Raw genomic sequence first — 26,318 nt, forward strand, 5'->3', positions numbered from 1 at the left:
TAGGCCTCCTTGCTCGCACAAACTTTTTCAGTTCTGCCCACACATTTTCTGTAGGATTGAGGACAGGGCTTTGTGATGGCCACTCCAATACCTTGACTTTGTTGTCCTTAAGCCATTTTGCTTCAACTTTGGAAGTATGCTTGGGGTCATTGTCTATTTGGAAGACCCATTTGTGACCAAGCTTTAACTTCCTGACTGATGTCTTGAGATGTTGCTTCAATATATCCATATAATTTTCCTCCCTCATGATGCCATCTATTTTGTGAAGTGCACCAGTCGCTCCTGCAGCAAAGCACCCCCACAACATGATGCTGCCACCCCCGTGCTTCACAGTTGGGATGGTGTTCTTCGGCTTGCCAGCATCCCCCTTTTTCCTCCAAACATAATGATGGTCATTATGGCCAAACTGTTCTATTTTTGTTTCATCAGATCAGAGGACATTTCTCCAAAAAATACGATCTTTGTCCCCATGTGCAGTTGCAAACCATAGTCTGGCTTTTTTTATGGCAGTTTTGGAGCAGTGGCTTCTTCCTAGCTGAGCGGCCTTTCAGGTTATGTCAATATAGGACTCGTTTTACTGTGGATATAGATACTTTTGTACCTGTTTCCTCCAGCATCTTCGCAAGGTCCTTTGCTGTTGTTTTGGGAATGATTTGAACGCGTCTCCTTCCTGAGCGGCATGACGGCTGCGTGGTCCCATGGTGTTTATACTTGCGTACTATTGTTTGTACAGATGAACATGGTACCTTCAGGTATTTGAAAATTGCCCCCAAGACTTGTGGAGGTCTTGGCTGATTTCTTTTGATTTTCCCATGATGTCAAGCAAAGAGGAACTGAGTTTGAAGGTAGGCCTTGAAATACATCCACAGGTACACCTCCAATTACCTCAAATGATGTCAATTAGCCTATCAGAAGCTTCTAAAGCCATGACATAATTTTCTGGAATTTTCCAAGCTATTTAAAGGCACAGTCAATTTAGTGTATGTAAACTTCTAACCCATTGGAATTGTGATACAGTGAATTATAAGTGAAATAATCTGTCTGTACACAATTGTTGGAAAAATTACTTGTGTCATGCACAAAGTAGATGTCATAACTGACTTGCCAAAACTATAATTTGTTAACAAGAAATTTGTGGAGTGGTTGAAAAACGAGTTTTAATGACTCCAACTTAAGTGTATGTAACATTCTGACTTCAACTGTAGGTGGTAGGAAAGCGTTATCAGTAGTCACTCTCCTTCATGTTCTAGGCCCGAAAGACTGCTCAGCACCATCAACACTCTCTAATCTAAAGCAGCAGGTAGTAGTAGCACCATGCATGGCATCTGCATGTGCACGTGTGCCGAAAAACACCTGGCTCTGCCACTGGAATGCTTCAGGAGCCTCCACAGCCCATTTGGGTAATCACTTCCTGTACAGGGAATGCTGGGTAAAATGTGCTACAGATGTTGACTATAACACTACAGGACTGCCTGCTCTGTACAGTACAGTAGATCTCTCTCCTTCCTTCCTTCCTTACTTCCTCCTCCAACTCCTTGTCTGGTAGCTCCCTCTGAGATCTACAAGGAGGAGAATTCCTGTGTTACCAGCACCACCCTGCCCTTTCAAACGCACTCATAGTCTATGGGGCGCCAGCAGTCAGGGTTAGCTGCACTGTGTGTCTGCATGCTGCACATGCTAGCACACCATGCTGACTTTCAGCTGCCTACAATGGTCTTCTGAAGAGAAAATAAAATCTATTGGAGATCTCCACCTGCCCCAGTCCACTCCAGCATCTCTCTCTACCATAATCTCAGTCTCCAATTGTCTGTCTCCCACCTTTCCTATCACTCTCTCTTTGAAGCGGAACTCAAGGGGTCAGTATTTATGTAAGACTGGTGGAGAAGCAGACAGAGACAGACAGATACAGAAAAACGGAGAGAAAGAAAGAGAGGGAGAACGAGGAGAGCAAGAAGGAGAGAGGGAGATAAAAGAGGCCAGTGCTGTTTTAATTAACTGCCAAATTGCTGCTGCCACATGTGGAGTGCCAAAATAAATGCTCAATTTCTGCGCACTCTATTCCCTAAATATGCTTGAATAGCGACCAGCAGAACCAAAAGCATGCCACCATACAATCAGGGCACCCCTAATGGATACAAACGGAGGCATTTAGGATGTCTCAAATTTCAGATTTCTTTCCAGAAAAAGTGAGAAATCTATTTTATTAAACATCACGGGGTTCCTCATGCACATAGGTTACTGAAAATTAGATGATTCCTCTTTCGAAAATGCATTTTTGAGTGTTAATAACAGAAAATATATTGTTCAGACAAACACTATTTTTCCTTACACCTGACCTGGTTCTACATAATAACAGCAGACAAAATAAAACAAGATCCAATTCAATGTCACTGACATTTGAAAAGTTGAATACTAACATGATTGCCATAATGAAAAAAAACATCATAATAATAACACTTCAAAAATACTTTCATTTTGACATTTAAATGAGGGTTGTTTATTAGAGGTAGGCCTATTATTCATCATTAATTAAAAGCTAATTAAGCCATAGTAGGCTAATAGGCTAGCCTAATAAATATGTAATTTAGATGATTTACATTTAATGATGATGATATAATTTATTTCCCATATTACTTAGAGATCCCATAATATTTCCCATATTACTTAGAGATCCCATAATATTTCCCATAATTACAGAGATCTAAACTATTCCAAAATGCATTATCAGTAATCCAGTCAAACAGAATACACAGCGGAATAACATATTTTAATATTCCACCTACCTGTGCATTGCGAACCTCTTATGGTGAGATCCAGTGAGGTGTCGGGTCTCAATTTCCTATTTTATAAGGGAAAATTCGTAACTTGTTTGGTTTCAAAGAACTCCTCCTACATGACACCTCCACATGAGATGGGAAAGAGATCCATCATCATTATAGAGAGACAAATCATTCCCTTTGTTGTATTTTATCAGTTGGCAATTTATGTTGCCATCAAACATTTGGACTCTCCATGTGCATTATTTATGGCAATTCAAAAATCTGCAACTCATTTCAAATAAAATGAGAAAGTAATCTTTCAAATGAATCCACTGAAAAATGTTTGTATGTATTTTGCTATTTCTTTCAGTCAGCGCAGTTATTTATAAGAAGGCTCTTGATAGTAAATCACTCTCTTAATGCAATTTCCACATAAATCCACTTTTAAGCGTCGGAAACCTTCCAACTCAGACAAGTCACTCATAATCCTGGGTTATTTGCGTCCAACCCCATCTATTGCCGGAGTCTCCGCATGCATGAAGTTGAGTTGGCCCCACCCCTCAAACTCACACAGACTGCGAGACGAAAAACCAGAGGTGGAACTCAGTTGGAGTGTACTGTTTGTTAATGTCATCAAATCTTGGAAAATCCCATTAGTGCTAATCTGTGTTGTAATGAAGCACGAAAAAATATCCGTAACGTTCGGCCATCAAGCCTTGCCCAGCTGGATTGGTTTACGCTTAAAGTGAGACATTTAAATTAGGCATATTTCGACAACCGATTGGATACAATCTTATTTTACGGGCCAAACGAATTTTATAACGATAATATTTTCATTCCTAAAAATATATTATATTTTGACTTTACTTTTAAATACATAATCTTTAGTGGCTGTGCACAGACCTAGTCATTTTTACTGACAACTAGACCTACACTAATAAGACTATAGAATACATTTGATCATTTATATATCTCCTAGACGTCTGTTTTCTGCCAGCGCGTCGAGGAGCATTTTTGGCGCAGGGTAAGAACGGTGCAAAAAATGCAAAAGAAATGTAGACTATGCCCAAATCGAAATCACCATTCAAATGTTGAGTTAGGTGCTCGTTTATTTTTTTTTATGTTATTTTTTTAGACTTGGCCATATTTGTGGTTTTTTCTTTTTTAGAATTGGCCATATTTGTGGTAGGCTAATATTAACTGCCGATTTGAATTGTTAAATTAAATAGTATTGAGGTAACAACGTTTGGTTACAAGCTAGGCTATGCCATTACCATGCTATCATCCTAGAGTACATACTGGATGAATTTGAGGGGCAATGTTTTCTACTCATAGCCAAAGGCTATACAGGATACAAAAGTTGTAATTTACCAAAAGTGCTACCTTTCTCGTATTATCTAGGATAGTAGCCAAAATATATCGTCCATGGTAGTTGTGCATCTGTCATTTTATTTGCAGTAGCTGATAACACTTAACTGTCCTTGACAGGTGCTTGCCACGAGAACTGGGCGTTTTGGCGCCATGTGCGAACAAGGTGAAAAATGCCAAGCTAATCTAAGTATGTTTGATTCTTTTGAAGTGTCCAGTTTTGCTAAAGTAATATTGATATTGATTGCCAACAGTGTTGAAAAAAGTACCCAATTGTCATACGTGAGTAAAAGTAAAGATACCTTAATATAAAATGACTCTAGTAAAAGTGAAAGTCACCCAGTATAATGCTACTTGAGTAAAAGTCTAAAAGTATTAGGTTTTAAATATACTTAAGTATCAAAAGTAAATGTAATTGCCAACATATACTTAACTATAAAAAGTAAAAGTATAAATCATTTCACATTCCTTATATTAAGCAAACCAGATGGCACGATATTCTTGTTTTATTTCATTTAAGGATAGCCAGGGGCACACTCCAACACTCAGACGTTATTTATATACTAAGCGTTTGTGTTTACGGAGTCTGCCAGATCAGAGGTAGCAGGGATGACCAGGGACCTTCTCTTGATAAGTGTGTGAATTTGACAAATTTCTTGTCTTGCTAAGCATTCGAAATGTAACAAGTACTTTTGGGTGTCAGGGAAATTTATGGAGAAAAAAGTACATTATTTTCTTTAGGAATGTAGTGGAGTAAAAGTAAAAGTAGTCAAACATATAAATAGTAAAGTAAAGTACAGATACCACAAAAAACGACTTAAGTAGTACCTTAAAGTATTTTTACGTAAGTACTTTACACCACTGATTGCCAATCATTATTTTAAAAGAACTGTCCTTGTCTTTAGGTGGAAAAGAAAGGCAATGAGAAGGATGGAAGAAACTGTTACATGGGCATGACTCGGACATACAGTATGACTTCGAAGAGCAAGGTTAGTTCATTTGTCTCAATTGATAGCCTGTCTGTGATTAGGAGTCCCATAGTGCGGCACACAATTGACCCAGCGTCGTCCAGGTTTGGCCGGTGTAGGCCGTCATTGTAAATAAGAATTTGTTCTTAACTGACTTGCCTAGTTAAATAAATAAGTAAAATAAAATACAATTCAAATTATCTGCCCTCTATAATATGGTATAATAGTACTACCTTTTCTAATGTTCAATAACTTATTTAAAACCACCTGTTTTGCATAAGATTATAGAACTGTGATAGAAGGGGCATTATTAAATGGAGGCTATGCTGTGTAGACTAGTAGGGAAAGTGGTCCTGGAGTCATGGCAAGTTGTTGAATAAACCATTGAGTTCCCAAAATGTTGCACTTATTGCCATGAACAATAATCTATCCAGTCAGAGAACAAAATAAACACAATTTCTACAGAAAAGTTGCAAATATTATATCTACCTCTAAAACCATGGGCCTTTTTAAACTAATATGGTGTACTTCGGTCATGTATCTCTTAACGCTCCCCACATATTTCCTTCCTACCACCTCTCCATTTAACAGAGGGGCAAGGTTGAGAGTGCGTGCTATTCACTAATAAGGAGCAGGAAAGTTTTCTAATGAGTTTTGGCCCACCAATCAACCTAAAAGAGATTATGTATTATTTACACCAGAACTGGCCTCATATAAACCAATCTTGCATGACATGGAATGATCATGTTTAAAGTGTTGTTTAGTAATAGGAAACTCATAGTTCCATCAATCTCTCTCACTCTCTCTCTTTCCCAGTGATGAATAACAGTTAGCACACTTGTTTCTCTTGCTTAAGTGTTGCAGAATGTCAAATCAATCAGAGTATTTGTCCCAATAGATTAAGAGGATGAGAGTGAGAGAAGATAGAGAGAAATGACAAGCGTAGAAGAAATGACAAGCTTAGTAAGCTTCGGCACTGACAGTATACATTCTGTAGAAAACATTAAGAACACCTTCCAAATATTGAGTTGCCCCCTCCTACCCCCATGTTGACTCCAATGCTTCCCACAGTTGTGTCAAGTTGGCTGGATGTCCTTTGGGTGGTGGACCATTCTTGATAAACATGGGTAACTGTTGAGCGTGAAAAACCCAGCAGCGTTGCAGCAGTTCTTGACACAAACCAATGCGTCTGGCACTTACTGTACTACTATACCACATTCAAAGGCACTTAAATATTTTGTCTTGCCTATTCACTCTCTGAATGGCACATACACAATCCATGTCTCAATTGTCTCAAGGCTTAAAAATTATTCTTTAACCTGTCTCCTCCCCTTCATCTACAACAGTGGTTCCCAAACGTTTTATAGACCCTGCATACCCCCACTAGCACTAGGGTCAGCGCACTCTCAAATGTTGTTTTTTGCCATCATTGTAAGCCTGCCACACACACACACAATACAATACATTTATTAAACATAAGAATGAGTGTGAGTTTTTGTCACAACCCGGCTCGTGGAAAGTGACAAAGAGCTTTTAAAGGACCAGGGCACAAATAACAATATAATAATAATCAAGACTTTTGCTCTTTATTTAGCCATCTTACATATAAAACCTTATTTGTTCATCAAAAATTGTGAATAACTCTCCACTCTCACATAGGTAAGTAGTTGCAAAGGGCATCAGTGTCTTAACAGCATGATTTTCCAAGGCAAGAAACTCTGAGTGCAGCCCTATCCAGAATTCTAGCAGTGTTTTCTGATTAAATTACATTTTCACAGAACCACTTCTTGCAATTTCGATGAGGCTCTCTTGTTCAGATATCAGTAAGTGGACTGGAGGCAGGGCATGAAAGGGATAACGAATCTAGTTGTTTGTGTCATCTGTTTTGTGAAAGTACCTGTGTAATTGCGCACCCAGCTCACTCAGGTGCTTCGCTATATCCCATTTGACATTGTCCGTAAGCTTGAGTTCATTTGCACACAAAAAATCATACAATGATGGAAAGACCTTTGTGTTGTCCTTGTTAATGCAGACAGAGAAGAGCTCCAAATTCTTAATCATAGCCTAAATTTTGTCCCACACATTGAATATAGTTGCGGAGAGTCCCTGTAATCCTAGATTCAGATCATTTAGGCGAGAAAAAACATCACCCAGATAGGCCAGTCGTGTGAGAAACTCGTCGTCATTACAAGCGGTCAGACAAGTGAAAATGATGGTCAGTAAAGAAAACTTTAAGCTCGTCTCTCAATTAAAAAAAAAAAACGGGTCAATACTTTGCCCCTTAATAACCAGTGCACTTCTGTATGTTGTAAAAACGTTACATGGTCGCTGCCCATATCATTGTATAATGCAGAAAATACAGGAGAGTTAGGGGCCTTGCTTTAACAAAGTTAACGATTTTCACTGTAGTGGTCAAAACGTCTTTCAAGCTGTCAGCCTTTCCCTTGGCAGCAAGAGCCTCTTGGTGGATGCTGCAGTGTATCCAAGTGGCGTCGGGAGCAACTGCTTGCACGCGCGTTACCACTCCACTATGTCTCCCTGTCATGGCTTTTGCGCCATCAGTACAGACACCAACACATCTTGATCACCAATGTCCATTTGATGTCACAAAGCTGTCCAGTACTTTAAAATATCCTCTCATGTTGTCCTGGTTTCCAGTGGTTTGCAAAAGAGGATGTCTTCCTTATTTGACCCCCCATAAAAGTAACAGACATATACCAGGAGCTGTGCCAGGCCCGCCACGTCTGTTGACTCATCCAGCTGTAACTCATAGAATTCACTGGCTTGTATGCGAAGCTGTAATTGTTTCAAAACATCTCCTGCATGTCACTGATGTGTCGTGAAACAATGTTGTTTGATGAATGCATTGTCTGTATAGTTTGTTTGTCCTTTTCCCCAGCATTGTCCCAGCCATATCTGCGGCAGAAGGAAGAATGAAGTCCTCCACAATAGTATGGGTCTTGCCTGTCCTAGCCACTCGGTAGCTCACCATATAAGACGCTTCTTTCCCCTTCTTGTTAATGGTATCTGTTGCTTTTATACATGTCTTCTACTCGAAAGTTATCTTTATTCTCGCTCAAAAAACTCCCATGGATTATTTTTCAAATTGTCATGGTTCGTTTCTAAATTTCTGCGCAAGAGTGAAGGTGAAGGCTAGAGAGTAATGGTTTCTGTGATTGGATGTTAATTATTTGACTAGGCTACCTGTATTTGACATTGTGTTGTTATTTCACTGAACACTAGATGGTTATATATTATTTTGGGCAGTGAAACGAGGCTACTGTGGCGGGAAAAAAACTCACCCAAATGTAATAGCCCCGTTGGAAAATATAAATGTACTGTTTGAAAAATTATTTTATATATATATATTTTAAATGTGAATCACATTTATATTGTGCGTACCCCAGTTTGGGAATACCTGATACAGTGATTGAAGTACATTATATTGACAGGTAAGATCAATAAGGGATCATAGCTTTCGCCTGGATTCACCTGGTCAGTCTATGTCATGGAAAGAGAAAGTATTCTTAATGTTTTGTACACTCAGTGTATGTTAAATTAACATCCATCTCAACACAGTTTCCATTTCCTCATAATCCAACAGGGGGCCATAAACAGCAATTCCTGGAGATTCTTCAGAGCAGTGATCCTTGTAAACTGTGAATTTTGGACTAGAGGTTCCCTGTCTCCTCCCTGTCTCCTCCCTGTCTCCTCCCTGTCTCCTCCCTGTCTCCTCCCTGTCTCCTCCCTGTCTCCTCCCTGTCTCCTCCCTGTCTCCTCCCTGTCTCCTCCCTGTCTCCTCTCAAACCACAATATGTGAGACAACTTACAGTTTATAAATCGCGTTGGTACTATATTCACAAGTATGTGGTGAATTTTTTAAAACTCTTAGTAAAAACTCCAAATTTGTAACACTTGTAACACAGCCAGTCTTACATTCAAAACCTTTCATTGTGTATTAATTTTGTTTGTAGACATCTTTCACCACACAACCATTGATCCAAAATGTAAGTGACCATTGATCCAAAATATACTGTGAAATATAATGAGTACATTGGTTAATCGCCAAAACACAACATAATCATATCTTCTCAATCTAGTTATTTTAACAACCAGTTAATCCAATAGCAAAAATGGTAAGATACATTTCAAAATTGACCTTTGAATGTTGTATGCTACATTACACTGTTTACACATTTGGCAATAGACTTACACTACCCATTAAAATTGGACCCTGGAGGAGGGTGGTACGCTCATAGGGAATGTATTGAGCATTTGGCATTAGGTTCTCATCGAAATTGCGGTAAATATCCTCATTGTTCATGCACCTGGGGAAAAACCTTTTGGCATTGCGAATCCAAGCCTAACATAGGTCTGGATTGAAATCATTTCATGCCTCATCAATGGCCTGTAGGAGGGTGGTCTGCTCATGGGGATGGTAATCATACATTTTCCACCTGTTTTTTAATCAATCAATACAATCAAATGTATTTATAAAGCCCTTTTTACATCAGCAGTTGTCACCAAGTGTTTATACAGAAACCGAGCTTAAAACCCCAGAGAGCAAGCAATCGGATGTAGAATCGTGTATTGTAATTTACAGTATTGAATTGTTCTTATGTATCATAGTGGTCCTGTATGTGGCTCAGTTCATAAGAACATGTCACTAGCAACACCAGAGTTGCGGGTTTGATTCCCACTGGGGTCACATACCAAAATGTGTGGACTGTTGTCACTTTGGATAAATGTCTCTGCTCCATAAATTGTATATATTACGGTATTACTGTACTGTATTGGCCAATGCAATTTTTGTAAAACATATTTACTGTATATAGGGGATGCATTTCTCGCTTGTTTCGGACGTTCTCGATTATTTGCGTATCGGTATTGTATTCTATTGATATTGTATTACTGCACTGTAGGAGCAAGAAAGAAAAGCATTTAGCTGCACCTGTTTTAACATTTGCTAATCTGTGTATGCAACCAATACACTTTGATTTGATTTGTTACATACAGTACAACTCTGATCTTGTTAATATCAAATGTTTAAAAAATGTACTGTTAAGTCAAATCATAATAGTCATCATCATAGTAGTACATTGGAGTATATATCATTTTTACAGGCATACATTTTCATTATGTAGTTCTCCAAATCTGTAGTAGACAAACAAGTTTACATGCAAAATATACAATTCAGTAATAATTTGTACTGTGGCCAAACCCACTGGCTCCAGGTCATCTACAAGTCTTTCCTAGGTAAAGCCCCGCCTTATCTCAGTTCAATGGTCACCATAGCAGCACCCACCCGTAGCACGTGCTCTAGCAGGTATATTTAACTTGTCACCCCCAAAGCCAATTCCTCTTTTGGCCGCCTTTCCTTCCAGTTCTTTGCTGCCATTGACTGGAACGAACTGCAAAAATCCCTAAAGCTGGAGACTCATATCTCCCTCACTAACTTTAAGCACCAGCTGTCAGAGAAGCTCACAGATCACTGCACCTGTACATAGCCTATCTGTAAATATCCCATCCAACTACCTCATCCCCATACTGTATTTATTTATTTATCTTGCTCCTTTGCACCTCAGTATCTCTACTTGCACATTCATCTTCTGCACATCTATCACTCCAGTGTTTAATTGCTATATTGTAATTACTTCGCCACCATGGCCTATTTATTGCCTTACCTCCCTTGTCTTACCTCATTTGCACACACTGTATATACACTTTTTCTACTGTATCATTGACTGTATGTTTGTTTATTCCATGTGTAACTCTGTGTTGGTGTATGTGTCAAACTGCTTTGCTTTATCTTGGTCAGGTCGCAGTTGTAATTGAGAACTTGTTCTCAACTAGCTTACCTGGATAAATAAAGGTGACATTTTAAAAAATGTATTAAAAAATAAGCATGGAGAGATCCCAACAAGGGGAGCAGTCTTTGAAGAAGGCGAACAGAGGTTATTTAACTTCTTATAAGGCAATTCCAACTCATACAACAGTGCTTGAAAAACGGTCTCAGTTCAAAAATATGATTTTTCTTTTAATACCGTTTTGTATAAGAACTGCACACAGTAATGACTCTTGCAGAAGCAAGCCTGAAGAAAGTGTCCTTTTCTCCTCTAGTTTTCCCCAATGGACCAGGCTGTTATTTTCAGTCAGTTATGAGTAAATTAATAATCTGTGATAGCTGAAATCCACCCCCAGGTGTTTAATCCAATGCATTCTGAAAAAAAGAGTGTAGCAACAGTGGCCATTATTATGTTGAGGAACATATGGTTTTCCTACAGCATGAGTTTACATATTAATGGCATTCACAGTTTCTGCAAGATAGTAGTGACCCTTCATGTTGTCTGAGAGAAGACTGGAGTTCAAAAGCTGAACTGATGCCAAACAGAATAATTGCTTTATAACCAATAAAAGAGGCCTTGCACAAAACATTAAAGGTGCATTATGCACAAACCGCTTCACCATTTGCTGGTCCCTTAACATTTACATTTACATTTAAGTCATTTAGCAGACGCTCTTATCCAGAGCGACTTACAAATTGGTGCTTTCACCTTATGACATCCAGTGGAACAGCCACTTTACAATAGTGCATCTAGGTCTTTTAAGGGGGGAGAAGGATTACTTTATCCTATCCTTAACTTAAAATAGTTCACTTAATTTCAGTCAATGTGACAAAACAACCAATGTATAGTGTAAAGAATCATTGCACCATCTAAACCGCTGTGAAATATCTTTTCCATCATCAAAAATATTATATTTTCAGCTGTTTGAAGCTGATGTGAAATGAAAGGAAACTTAAGAACAGGAAGCCTAGAAACAGTGCACATTGAACAGATCTATCGCTTCTTAGACTTCCAAGGAAAACGACAGATCTATAATTCACATTTCTATGTGAATTTGGTCAGGTCGCCAGAAAAGTGACATATTTCAGCTTTAAACAGTAACAGCAACATTCTCCCCAAGGACAACTTTAATACAGTCATCTTCCCCACTAGCCATCTCTTTATTAATGTGTCCTGCGCATCATTTCAAGAGGGTAAACACAAAAGTAGATGGACAGGCAGATGGTAGTTTTGCAACATATCAATGATATAGAAAGTACAGGAGCAAATACATTTGGGGTAATCAGTTTGAAATATCAAAAACAGTGAGCATAATCTAATATTCAGAGTGTGCTTTGCTTATTTGCGATTTGTGGCATGTGGTTTGAGTTTGAGGGAGCATCTATGCATGTTTATCCTCAGGCCTCTATTTGGCTTGTCTTCCTTCCCTCACTATATAAACCGTAACGAGCTGAGCTTTAGTTACCAGGGGGATTATCATGTGGTAGGGACAGTATGCACTGTGGTGGTGACCAATGATCGGCCATGTAGTAGATTGATTGTATGTACTGTCTGCCACACATTTGTTTGTGATTTATATGTTTTGGATGCAGACACTAGTTGAAGATGATGCAAGTCTGTTTGATTGATGGACTAGATATAATAATTACAGTAGCATGTCTTCACAACATGCTGGGCAATTTGTTGGGTTTTATAACCCTTTTCATGATTTAAGTGTGATTTTTGTTTTTGCTATTGTTTTGACTTGGTACTCAACTTAAGTTGCCTGTAACTACTCAGTTAGTGTATATAGACAGCATGGGGCACCCTCATGTTCTGTTTTACAGCATCATAGCCCAGCTTTATTGTTGTACTTTCTTTACAGTTGTTCTGTTAAACGTCTAAATTTGGAAAACGAGAACTCTGTATACATTCCAAAGCACAAGTTGGGGGCAAATTCTTATTAGGAGCCTTGGGAGAAAAATGGAACGATTCTTCAATTTACATACATTTGGTCCTAAATGGCATGCCTATGTCTTTTTGGACCCTATTTACAAGTCGTTTGATTTTTCCTGTTTTTGTAATAGGTGATTCTATTATGAACAAAATAATACATATTGACACTGTATAGCAGAGCCCCAGTAACAAACAACCATCTTGATCAGCTTCTAATCGTTTATTCGACATATTCAAAGCCAACTTTTCATTTGAATTGAATTTGGCACCTTCTAAGTTAATGCCGTCATTTGAACCCACCAACCCGGCTGTCTGTATATTCTTGATGTGACCACAGTGTTTTTCTTGAGCCTTACATTCGGTGACCACACAGTCTCTATAAGCCATGTACTTAAGATCTCAGTTGGAGCATCAGAAGGAACATTACCACTTTCTAGTTAACACTGTTATTTTCACATTATACCAGAAAGAGAGAGAAAATAACAAGCAGCACAAACCATGTGTGATGGGGCCACTTTGACCGGAGATCCCTAAGCACTTTATAAGTCGCTGTTAACGACCGTAATGGTCATTTAGTCATACGCACATCCACTGCAATCCCTCTCGAAGTTGGAGTGGCACATCTCGCTCCGCCTGCCAAGAGACGTCCTGAGGGAGCCCTAAAACCGAGCCAGACAGTCTTTTTGGTGTCAGATATGAGATTTTTTTATGCATGCAAATGTTACCAAATAGACTTTATTAAGGTCATAATTTCTGTCAAAGTCTATCAGCCAACGGTAGTTAAGGTCGTCGTAATACCTCCAGGGTAGAGTGCAGCAGAGCCAGTTTAACGAGGGGCCTGGGGATTAATGATGCCTAATGATAGGTTTATGACTCCAAAATCGGACTGTTCGGAACAGCGGGACATGAATGTCAAAATAAAATATATCAATGTGCTTCAAATCCATCACACACAAAGGAATATAATATCAACTTAAGTTGCCAAAGAGAGGAAAGAAATAAATTGTAAAAAATGTATGAAATAAAGCACAATCCCTGTTGTTCACCACGTAATAGCAAAAACATGCCTAGTTCCTAGCATGCAGAATATAAGAACATCCTTTCTCAGACTACTGTGCTAACATAAGTACTTTAACCTTTTGGGCATGTACAAAGCCTTGCTTGATCATGAGCACTTCAAAACTAATAGATGGGACTGGCTGGGAATAATTGTCGAATGTCATATAAAACACAGATACTGTAGATGGATAAATGTTCTACTGGCTGCAGTTAAGTTGATCTTTTTGCCCAAAAAACGGAAAACAGAGGGAGTTGGTTTTACATATTCTGTTCATATGAGATGCTGCTCAATAAGTCAGAACATCCCAAGTCTATGTTGGCTGAAATTGTATACAGCAGTTAACAATCTAGATGTAAGTCAATATAATTGGGAAGAAATTGTGATGTTTTTATTTGGGTGGCGGAAAAAAAGTTTTTTTGGATAAAGTCTTAACTTAAATGCTATCTTCCAGAATGTCTCAGTCTTGTCTGATTGAACTAATGAGTTCAGTGGAGTCTTTAAAAGAAATCTCAGTCAGGCACACTTACTACACTTGCAGCCACTTTAAATTTGCTCAAGGCCCTCTGAAATGAGTTATGTGCTTTTCCACTGCCGCATGCAATGAATACAGAGCTCTCATTCAATCAGACACAAACTGGGCTTTCAACTCCCCACCGGAGATGACATCACACTTACTGCTGCTGGAGTTTAGGGGGTTTGTATTGGCTGGGAAATATTTAAAACTGCGACAAAGACAGCTTGGTAGACAATACACCAGGCAATTTATTGAGAACGGGGACCAATAAAGCATTAAGTAATGCGAACATGCACGTCTCTTCAAAAGTCTAATCCAAGCTCACACTTCTTGCCAACCCTGTTCAATATCTTACTAGCTCATTCATTCACATGATGAGTGTATGCTTGACTGGATACATTATTTAACTCCTTCAGAGCTGTAACCATTTTACCATAGTGGCTTGCCTTAGTCTACACTATACCCTCCAATGTGGCACATGAGTTTGATGGTTTACCCACGTGTGATGTTATTCTGCATTTGGCTGGCGAAGTGTTAAATGTATGCGCTGCATGATTTTAGGTCCCTTACAGTCTTCTTCCCAAGAGATCAACATTATTTTGTCAGTAATCAATTATTTGCTTATGTCTCCTATTTACAGAAAAAAAACTACAGCTGAGGCTTACGGTGAAGCTAGCTAGCTATCTGCCCAGTCATCTGTGCAAAAATCTTCATGACCCCATGTTATCATATCCAGAGTGCACACAAACAGTATCTCAGTTGCCATGCTCACTTTGAATGACACAGATGCAGTACTGAACTGGCTGGATTAGACACTAATGGATGGCTTAACCTCTACACCATGCACTGGCATCGCCATGGGCTTTGTAGGAGGGAAGGTTCTCGTTCTCACCGTACAGCCTATTTACACCGCTCGCTATTTCAACGATAGGTGTGACTGTGAAAGGCAGATGCGGGCTATTGTGTGGATTGGTAAAAAAATAAAAAATAAAATAAGTCATGAGCATACAATCAATTGGGTTTCGGTGATGGATTTGTTTATACAGTGGGGAGAACAAGTATTTGATACACTGCCGATTTTTCAGGTTTTCCGACTTACAAAGCATGTAGAGGTCTGTAATTTCTATCATAGGTACACTTCAACTGTGAGAGACGGAATCTAAAATAAAAATCCAGAAAATCACAATGTATGAGTTTTAAGTAATTAATTTGCATTTTATTGCATGACATACAGTGGGCAAAAAAGTATTTAGTCAGCCACCAATTGTGCAAGTTCTCCCACTTAAAAAGATGAGAGAGGCCTGTAATTTTCATCATAGGTACACTTCAACTATGAATGACAAAATGAGGGAAAAAAATCCAGAAAATCACATTGTAGGATTTTTTATGAATTTATTTGCAAATGATGGTGGAAAATAAGTATTTGGTCAATAACAAAAGTTTATCTCAATACTTTGTTATATACCCTTTGTTGGCAATGACAGAGGTAAAATGTTTTCTGTAAGTCTTTTCAAGGTTTTCACACACTGTTGCTGGTATTTTGTCCCATTCCTCCATGCAGATCTCCTCTAGAGCAGTGATGTTTTGGGGCTGTTGCTGGGAAACACAGACTTTCAACTCCCTCCAAAGATTTTCTATGGGGTTGAGAACAGGAGACTGGCTTGGCCACTCCAGGACCTTGAAATGCTTCTTACGAAACCACTCTTTCGTTGCCCGGGCGGTGTGTTTGGGATCATTGTCATGCTGAAAGACCCAGCCACGTTTCACCTTCAATGCCCTTGCTGACAAAAGGAGGTTTTCACTCAAAATCTCACTATACATGGCCCCATTCATTCTTTCCTTTACACGGATCAGTCGTCCTGGTCCCTTTGCAGAAAAACAGCCCCAAAGCATTATGTTTCCACCCCCATGCTTAACAATAGGTATGGTGTTCTTTGGATGCAACTCAGCATTCTTTGTCCTCCAAACACAACGAGTTGAGTTTTTACCAAAAAGTTATATTTTGGTTTGATCTGACCATATGACATTCTCCCAATCTTCTTCTGGATCATCCTAATGCTCTCTAGCAAACTTCAGACGGGCCTGGACATGTACTGGCTTAAGCAGGGGGACACGTCTGGCACTGCAGGATTTGAGTCCCTGGCGGCGTAGTGTGACACTGATGGTAGGCTTTGTTACTTTGGTCCCAGCTCTCTGCAGGTCATTCACTAGGTCCCCCTGTGTGGTCCTGGGATTTTTGCTCACCGTTCTTGTGATCATTTTGACCCCACGGGGTGAGATCTTGCGTGGAGCCCCAGATTGAGGAAGATTATCAGTGGTCTTGTATGTCTTCCATTTCCTAATAATTGCCCCCACAGTTGATTTCTTCAAACCAAGCTGCTTACCTATTGCAGATTCAGTCTTCCCAGCCTGGTGCAGGTCTACAATTTTGTTTCTGGTGTCCTTTGACAGCTCTTTGGTCTTGGCCATAGTGGAGTTTGGAGTGTGACTGTTTGAGGTTGTGGACAGGTGTCTTTTATACTGATAACAAGTTCAAACAGGTGCCATTAATACAGGTAACGAGTGGAGGACAGAGGAGCCTCTTAAAGAAGAAGTTACAGGTCTGTGAGAGCCAGAAATCTTGCTTGTTTGTAGGTGACCAAATACTTATTTTCCACCATAATTTGCAAATAAATTCATTAAAAATCCTACAATGTGATTTTCTGGATTGTTTCTCTCATTTTGTCTGTCATAGTTGAGTGTACCTATGATGAAAATTACAGGCCTCTCTCATCTTTTTAAGTGGGAGAACTTGCACAATTGGTGACTGACTTAATACTTTTTTGTCTCACCTCAAGAGTATTTGATCACCTACCAACCAGTAAGAATTCCGGCTCTCACAGACCTGTTAGTTTTTCTTTAAGAATTCCTCCTGTTCTCCACTCATTACCTGTATTAACTGCACCTGTTTGAACTCGTTACCTGTATAAAAGACACCTGTCCACACACTCAATCAAACAAACTCCAACCTCTCCACAATGGCCAAGACCAGAGAGCTGTGTAAGGACATCAGGAATAAAATTGTCGACCTGCACAAGGCTGGGATGGGCTACAGGACAATAGGCAAGCAGCTTGGTGAGAAGGCAACAACTGTTGGCGCAATTATTAGAAAATGGAAGAAGTTCAAGATGATGGTCATGCAAGATCTCACCTCGTGGGGCATCAATGATCATGATGAAGGTGAGGGATCAGCCCAGAACTACACGGCAGGACCTGGGCAATGACCTGATGAGAGCTGGGACCAAAGTCTCAAAGAAACCCATTAGTAACACACTACGCCGTAATGGATTAAAATCCTGCAGCACATGCAAGGTCACCCTGCTCAAGCCAGCGCATGTCCAGGCCCGTCTGAAGTTTGCCAATGACCATCTGGATGATCCAGAGGAGGAATGGGAGAAGGTCATGTGGTCTGATGAGACAAAAATAGAGCTTTTTGGTCTAAACTCCACTCGCTGTGTTTGGAGGAAGAAGAAGGAGGGGTACAACCCCAAGAACACCATCCTAACCGTGAAGCATGGAGGTGGAAACATCATTCGTTGGGGATGCTTTTCTGCAAAGGGGACAGGACGACTGCACCGTATTGAGGGGAGGATGGATGGGGCCATGTATCGTGAGGTCTTGGCCAACAACCTCCTTCCCTCAGTAAGAGCATTGAAGATGGGTCGTGGCTGGGTCTTCCAGCATGACAACGACCCGAAACACACAGCCAGGGCAACTAAGGAGTGGCTCCGTAAGAAACATCTCAAAGTCCTGGAGTGGCCTAGCCAGTCTACAGACCTGAAGCCAATAGAAAATATTTGGAAGGAGCTGAAAGTCCGTATTGCCCAGCGACAGCCCCGAAACCTGAAGGATCTGGAGAAGGTCTGTATGGAGGAGTGGGCCAAAATCCCTGCTGCAGTGTGTGCAAACCTGTCAAGAACTACAGGAAACGTATGATCTCTGTAATTGCAAACAAAGGTTTCTGTACCAAATATTAAGTTCTGCTTTTCTGATGTATTAAATACTTATGTCATGCAATAAAATGATTTACTTAAAAATCATACAATGTAATTTTCTGGATTTTTGTTTTAGATTCCGTCTCTCACAGTTGAAATGTATCTATGATAAAAAATTACAGACCTCTACATGCTTTGTAAGTAGGAAATCCTGCAAAATCGGCAGTGCATCAAATACTTGTTCTCCCCACTGTACATGACTAGATAGATTTGATTAAACAAATATCGACATTAATCAGTGACTAGGGCAGAATGTCATTCACACTGCGCTTTCCGGCTGAGGTGTAATTGACCTTTTAAAAGTATGTTTTTGTGAGCTGTTCTATAGTGCACCTCAGATTAAATCCCAGCCTAGGAGTCTTGAAGCATACAGGTACACTGTGAGTCAGAGATGCCAACACACTTCCTGCATATCTGATTTACCTAGAGGTAGAAAGAGACACAGGCTACTGGTGTTTTAGGCATAATGATTGAGATATCCATCTGATTGAATCTCTGAATGTCTCTCCAGTGAGTCCATAAAATGCATTTTTATTAGAGCTGAGCACTAGACCAGTTTGGCTCCAGTATCATTGGTTTATTTTTCCCCTTCTCGACTCCTAGGCTTTCTGTTGATCTTAACGATTACCCGTATAATAATCGGAGACATGTTTTTGTCTTTTTCTTCCTCCTAATCTTATCGAGTCCTAAAGTTTATGTCCTTCCTTCCTTCATTCCACAGCCCAATATCATATTTGGCCATGGACAGAATGAAAGGAGGTGCAGGGCTATAAGTGAATAAAAAGGAGTGAAGGACACCATCTACAATGTTGGGGAGCATAAAAAAGACAAAAGAAGCATTGTGTGACTGATGAAAAATGAATCAGCTGGTCTGTATTTTGTCATGTTCTCTTTGTCTGCAGCCGTTTCAGCATGACTACTTTGCCAGAATATTATACATCGTTGAAATCGTAAAATTATGGGTTTGCAAAAAATAATGCAATTATGGAATTCAGCCTTTATTATTTTGAAACAACAGTCTCGGGATAGCTTTTATGTCTGATTCTGACACAGAGAAGAATAATTGTGTATGTGCTGACAGAGTGTATCCTGCTATAATCGATTGCAGAGAGGACATCCTCCATTCTGTGTGGAAGACTGCTTGCCGTTGATTCTGTGATCAGGGCCGAGGGCTCATATTCAAAAATATCTTAGAGTAAGAGTACTGATCTAGGATCAGGTTCCACCCTGTCTATATAATCTTATTTATGTTGATCTAAAACCTAAAACAGATGCTATATCAGCACTTGAGACTCTTTGTGAGTACAGGCCCTGTCTCTTGACTGATTCTGCAGCCCTGAATGGGCTGATATCGTCCTGAATCGTGGCCCAAACAGGGTGCAATGCAGACACCCTAATCCTCCGGATCCACCCGCACGCACATTGTCTACAGTGGCGTTAGTAGATCAAACGAGGTCTGCAGCATTTGCAGAAAAGTTCTTTTTTTCTTCTTCCCATAACCCCTCCTCCCGCCCCCAAAACAGGAACACTTCGGTCCATTGCCTAATTCATAGAACTAGGCAGACAAGAATCTGGTCACAGGAGAGTTTCACTTAGTAATGCTGGAGAGAGTTGGAGGGTGATGATTCAGGGGACTTAGTATTGATGGATCTCTTCCTCTTTCCCACGTCTAAGCCTTTATTATGGATGGTATATAGTGCACACCTTTGGCATGACATCAACAAATAATATTATGTTGACTCAACCCATATGTATTTCATCGGAAATCCACACTTCCCACAAATGAATCAGTTCCTCAGACTTGCTGGGATTATGCTATGATTTACTTTACTTTACTGACTTTATTGTCCCCATGGGGAATTTTTGTTGCAGTGTCATGTACACGTTTAAAGCGGCGTTTAAATAACAAAACAAATTGACAATACAACTTTCATAACAGTTACATATCAATAAAAATAGACTAGCCTGCTGGCCTTACTGGGTCGATAGGAACATTAGCCCGAGCTATTTAGGAGGGATATCACACCTGCCACAAATGATTGTCTAGTTCTGTTTTTCCTGCCGAGGGGTGTCCTATACCTGCGCCCAGAGGGGAGAAGTTCAAAGTCTGGGTACAGGGGGTGGCTTGGGTCTAAAATGATTTTGTGAGCCTTGCGGAGGGACCTTAAAGATCTCATCCAGGCCTGTCTATTTGACTCCAAAGTACCTTACTTGCTGTGGTGATAATCCTTCTCAGCATATTTCTCTGGCTGACAGGGGAATTGCCAAACCAACAAACAATACAAAAAGTTCAAATACTCTCAATGAAAGATTTGTAAAACAGAGTCAGCATAGTACAATTAACATGAAAAGATCCCAGCTTTTTGAGAAACCCTCTGTTCACTCTTTTTGTAGATCAGGTATGTAAATTTACTCCACTGATGCTTATTGTCCAAGAGGACACCCAGATATTTGTATTCTTCCTCTACAATCTCTATGTTCTGACCTCTGATAGATGTTGCAGAGGTAGGTGTTGTATGCTTCCTGAAGTCTATGGACATCTCTTTGGTCTTATTGGTATTGAGTGTGATTCGTCACACCACTCTACAAAGTCATTTAGGATCGGGCCATGGTGTTCCTCGTCATCATGCAACAGGCTGATCAAGGCAGTGGCATCAGCGAACTTAACGAGGTGTCTGTCAGGATGGTTTTTAACAAATACATTAGCATGATCTCAAGTATAAGGTTACATGACTTCCATCAAAAGGTGACTGATTCACAGATTTTCACAAGTCATAATCAGCTATTTAGATGGCATGCATTGATCTCTATGCTCCAGTTCTTCCTGAAAATATGTAACGTACAAAATATCCCAGATAATAATTTTCCAAACATACAATCTGTCATTACGTTACTGCTGACCATATTTACTCAGTAAATTTGCGGTTGACCGTGTTGGGTTCAGACAGGAATTCCCTGGAGCTTTTTACACACTTCCGACTTTCTGCTCTGCTCCATATGTTTTCACTACATTTCCTTACCTCCCTGTGTTTCCTATCCAGCTGTTGGCTATTCTTGATTGTACACAGAATGTTCACAAATAAATTGAGATATTTTAGAAAGTGATGCTTTAATCATTGTTGGAATATAATTGATCAATAACTCCACAAATGCTTATATTGATCGTGGACAATATTGATCGTGAAGTTATTCATATTAGGTTGTAGATTGATTCCTTACGAAAGCCACCAAATTTGTTCTATATAGAATAGTCCTTTTGAGGAAGGATTATTATTTGCTACATTTGTATCTAAAAGCATAATTGAGAAATTATTAGTCAAAGCTGGCATATTTATGAAATGTTGACCTTTGATTCAATCATGTTTAATCTGAAGGTGCTACAAAGCAAAAATTGGTGTCATATAAAGATTTACCGATTGCTCTGTAATATGAGTAGTATATTGATTTAAGGAACTTAAAAAATATGGATTTGAATATAGAAAAACAAAAAACAAACATGAATATTGAAAATATACCATTTTAGAATTTTGACAAGTGTTTCAATATTGTTGAACATAATATACTCTACGAGCATGTCAAAGTTCCATGGTGGGCTCTCTGCTAGTTTTAATGTTATGATTCCAATTTCTAAGTGAATGTGAAAATGGATTCAAAATGGTCACCCTCTGCTGGTGATTTGCAGGATATGCAACAATCCAAATAAAAGGAGGGCTGTGATTGGTTACATTGCTTCCTATGCCAATTTCTCTGCATAAAATGGGCCATAACTTTAAAACATGCTTGGCCTGTATGCTGTATATACTGTATACCAGGGTATTTTGAAGTACCGACGGAATGATTTTCAAGCTAGTGTCCGCTATGGGAATTCGCTAGTACTTTGTTAGCATAAAAAAATTGAAATAGAATCCCTTGTGTGCACTGCCGGTAATAACATATTCCCCAGAGTGGTATGGGAACTGTATGAAGGGATGGAAATCTGGATACAACTCAAACTTACCGTAGAGTATATTATATTTAACAATATAAAGAAGCATTTGCCAAATCCAACATTTTATATTTTCAATTTTCATGTTTATATTTTTCAATATTTATAAATTAAAGTAAATCTTTTTAAACTTGAAATCAAAATACCACTCATATTACAGAGAAAGTGGTAAAGCTTCATATGATACACATTTTTGCTTTGTAGTGTCTTCAGATGAAACATTGTGGAGTCTTAAAGAGGCCTGGTTAAGGTCAACTTTGATGAATTATTTCTCAATTATGCTTTTAGATACAAATTGTAACGTCGTCGTTGCATGAAGGATCGGACCAAAGCGCAGCGTGGTAAGTGTTCATGGTTTTATTGGATCAACAAACACTCAAACAAAATAAACCAAGAGGGAAAACTGAAACAGTCCTGTCAGGTGCAGAACACTAAACAGAAAACAACTACCCACAAAACACAGGTAGGAATAGGCTACCTAAGTATGGTTCCCAATCAGAGACAACGATAGACAGCTGTCCCTGATTGAGAACCATACCCGGCCAAAACAAAGAAATACAAAACCTAGACAAATGAACATAGAATGCCCACCCAAATCACACCCTGACCAAACCAAAATAGAGACATTAAAAGCTCTCTAAGGTCAGAGCGTAACACAAATGTCAAATATGTCAACAATCATTCTTCCAAAGGACTATTCTACGGATTGCATTTTGTGAAAATCCCCCAATTCATGGTATTTTTTAAATGGTTTTCGTGAGGAATCACTCTGTAACCACCTGTGATGAGCACAGGCCCACACAGTAATTTATCATCCCAATTTATTCATTTCTATCGAGAACACTCAAATAAAAGCTATCCTGTCATCTGAATAGATGTATGTGGAACACAAGAATGTTATGGGAAGCTTTTCTTTGAAACTCTTCCCACTGCTTCAAACTAACGATTGATCACACTGGAAACAATGTGCCCAGAACATTTGCAGCTGCCAACATGTGTTTGCCATATTGGTCCTCATAAGAACAGGCAGAATATCACCTTAATTTCATGCATCTGTGCCAGTAGTTCCGTCATAAGGATGTAGCAAGCGGACTGTCCTATACCACCCACAGACAGAATTGTGCCAGAGACGCTAAATAGGTATGACATCTTCTACAGAGATCTACAGTCTCTCACAGGTAATCAATTCAGTTCAATAGGTTTTGGCAAACGCCACCCTCTTCACTGCCAAAAAGCATGTGATCTATCTCTCGCACTAATCACCTGTGTTCTCTGTGTCTCATAAAATCCCCAGCATGGCAAAATGTAATCTTTGTGTTATTGTGATGTATTCTGTCACTCTTCTCCTTACAAGAAACAGACAAGACATGCATTGGGATAATCAACGAGGGGTTATGTGTTCTTTGGAAAATAATGAACGACATTCCACGGAGTTGCATTATTAACAGAGAATGCATACAGCCCTGAGTTGATTATCCCTTTTTACCATGGCTATAATTTAACACATTTGCCGCAAGAAATGTGTTCATTTACTGGTAGAAATGTATTTAACATGCACTGTTGCTAGCAAGTTTACTAGATAGCTACAGTAGTTGCTATGGTATTCAAACAAACAGACTTGCCAGTTTAGCTAACCAAACCATCAGTCGTAGCTTGCTATTATGAAATTCGAAATCAACAATGCCAATAATGTTTTCGATTTTGCTTTCAAACGCAGCTGAAACATAGAACATGTAAGAATGAACTATAGCCATTGAATTCTACAGTGCAAATATACCGTGCATTATAGGGAAATAATGCATGCTCTAGAATGCCCTTCAAGCCAATTAGAAACAAGTATTCAATGCCATGGTATAGGCTGAATTATAAACTGGGTGGTTTGAGCCCTGAATGCTGATTGGCGGACTGCCGTGATATATATCAGACCATTTACCGCGGGTATAACAAAACATTTATTTTTACTCCTCTGATCAAATCAAATCAAATATATTTACATAGCCCTTCGTACATCAGCTGATATCTCAAAGTGCTGTGCAGAAACCCAGCCTAAAACCCCAAACAGCAAGAAATGCAGGTGTTGAAGCACGTTGGCTAGGAAAAACTCACTAAAAAGGCCAAAATCTAGGAAGAAACCTAGAGAGGAACCAGGCTATGAGGGGTGGCCAGTCCTCTTCTGGCTGTGCCGGGTGGAGATTATAACAGAACATGGCCAAGATGTTCAAATGTTCATAAATGACCAGCAAATAAATGACCTCAAATAATAGGTCTGGGACAGGTAGCACGTCCGGTGAACAGGTCAGGATTCCATAGCCGCAAGCAGAACAGTTGAAACTGGAGCAGCAGCACAGCCAGGTGGACTGGGGACAGCAAGGAGTCATCATGCCAGGTAGTCCTGAGGCATGGTCCTAGGGCTCAAGTCCTCCGAGAGAGCGAAAGAAAGAGAGAAAGAGAGAATTAGAGAGAGCATACTTAAATTCACACAGGACACCGGATAAGACAGGAGAAGTACTCTAGATATAACAAACTGACCCTAGCCCCCCGACACATAAACTACTGCAGCATAAATACTGGAGGCTGAGACAGGAGTGGTCAGGAGACACTGTGGCCCCATCCGATGATACCCCCGGACAGGGCCAAACAGGAAGGATATAACCCCACCCACTTTGCCAAAGCACAGCACCCACACCACTAGAGGGATATCTTCAACCACCAACTTACCATCCTGAGACAAGGCCGAGTATAGCCACAAAGATCTCCGCCACGGCACAACCCAGGGGGGGCATCCCAGACAGGAAGATCACATCAGTGACTCTAATGACTTTGGTAACCAGTTTATAATAACAATAAGGCATCTCTGGGATTTGTGGTATATGGCCAATATACCACGTCTAAGGGCTGTGTCCAGGAACACCGCGATGCGTCGTACATAAGAACAGCCCTTAGCCATGGTATATTGGCCATATACCACACTCCCTCGTGCCTTATTGCTTAATTACGTCAGGTATCACTTACTTGTCCTATTGTAACTGGTTTTAAGAATTACGGTATTTTCTGAAGACATGTCATCCCGGACTGTGCAAGAGATGACTCAAAGTACAGCAAAGTACACAGTATAGCATTTTACTCTTGACGGCAGCTAGAGACGGGGAGTGATTTAAGATGCCCTTTTGAAAGTGAGGACAGTGAATGCTTTGTTATCTGATGTCTCGTAAAGAATAAATCCTCTGTTTTATAATGCAGTAGAACATCGTGGGATTTCTTTTAAATTCTTCTTGGTGTTTATGTTTGGAAATGTTGAGACATTTTCTGTTTTATTGCCCGACAATTTCAAATAGGTGAGCGAAATGCTCCAAGGTTTCAAAACTTAGGAAAACAATTTTGACTGAAAAACCTCAAAGCAATTTAGGTACAAATTCTATATTCTCCATACAAAGGGTTCTAAATACTTTTCAGCAATTTGAATTTACATCATTGTAATTGAGTTGAAGCTTAAGTGGTATTTTCGGATTCCAAGGCCAAGGTTAAAGCCCAGACCAGGTGAAAGAAAGTACAGTGCAGCAAAGAAAAAGCCAAGATATTGGAGCAAGTGTCGGAGCCAGAAGGTATAAAAGGCTAGCGAACATACGAGACAGAGAAGCCAAGCACTGCTCCAGGTTTTTCTGGTTCTGACGTGACAATCCACATGAAGGATTGTGGTTGAGGTTCTTTCCTTAAACGGTGTTGTTACATTCATAACATCAGGCTCTAAGTTAATACATTTGTTTGTAAGATCGTTGGTCTTGACTCTCTTTTCTGACACATTCACATATTTAGTAAAGGAGGAAGATGTATGACCTCACATGGTATGAA

At 39.7% G+C, this 26,318-nt stretch overlaps 1 protein-coding gene across 2 annotated transcripts in view; it reads right to left on the reverse strand.

Annotated features, from left to right (window-relative positions):
- rspo1 (R-spondin 1) overlaps positions 1-3,262 on the reverse strand; it is a 30,126-nt gene extending 26,864 nt beyond the window's left edge. For both annotated transcript variants that reach the window (XM_029627544.2, XM_029627535.2), the window contains exon 1: positions 2,784-3,262. The gene's annotated coding sequence lies outside the window, so the exon portion shown is untranslated. The remainder of the gene's footprint in view (positions 1-2,783) is intronic.
- Positions 3,263-26,318: the final 23,056 nt, after the last annotated feature.

The sequence above is a fragment of the Oncorhynchus nerka genome, linkage group LG3 (genome assembly GCF_034236695.1).
Source record: "Oncorhynchus nerka isolate Pitt River linkage group LG3, Oner_Uvic_2.0, whole genome shotgun sequence".
NCBI lineage: Eukaryota > Metazoa > Chordata > Actinopteri > Salmoniformes > Salmonidae > Oncorhynchus > Oncorhynchus nerka.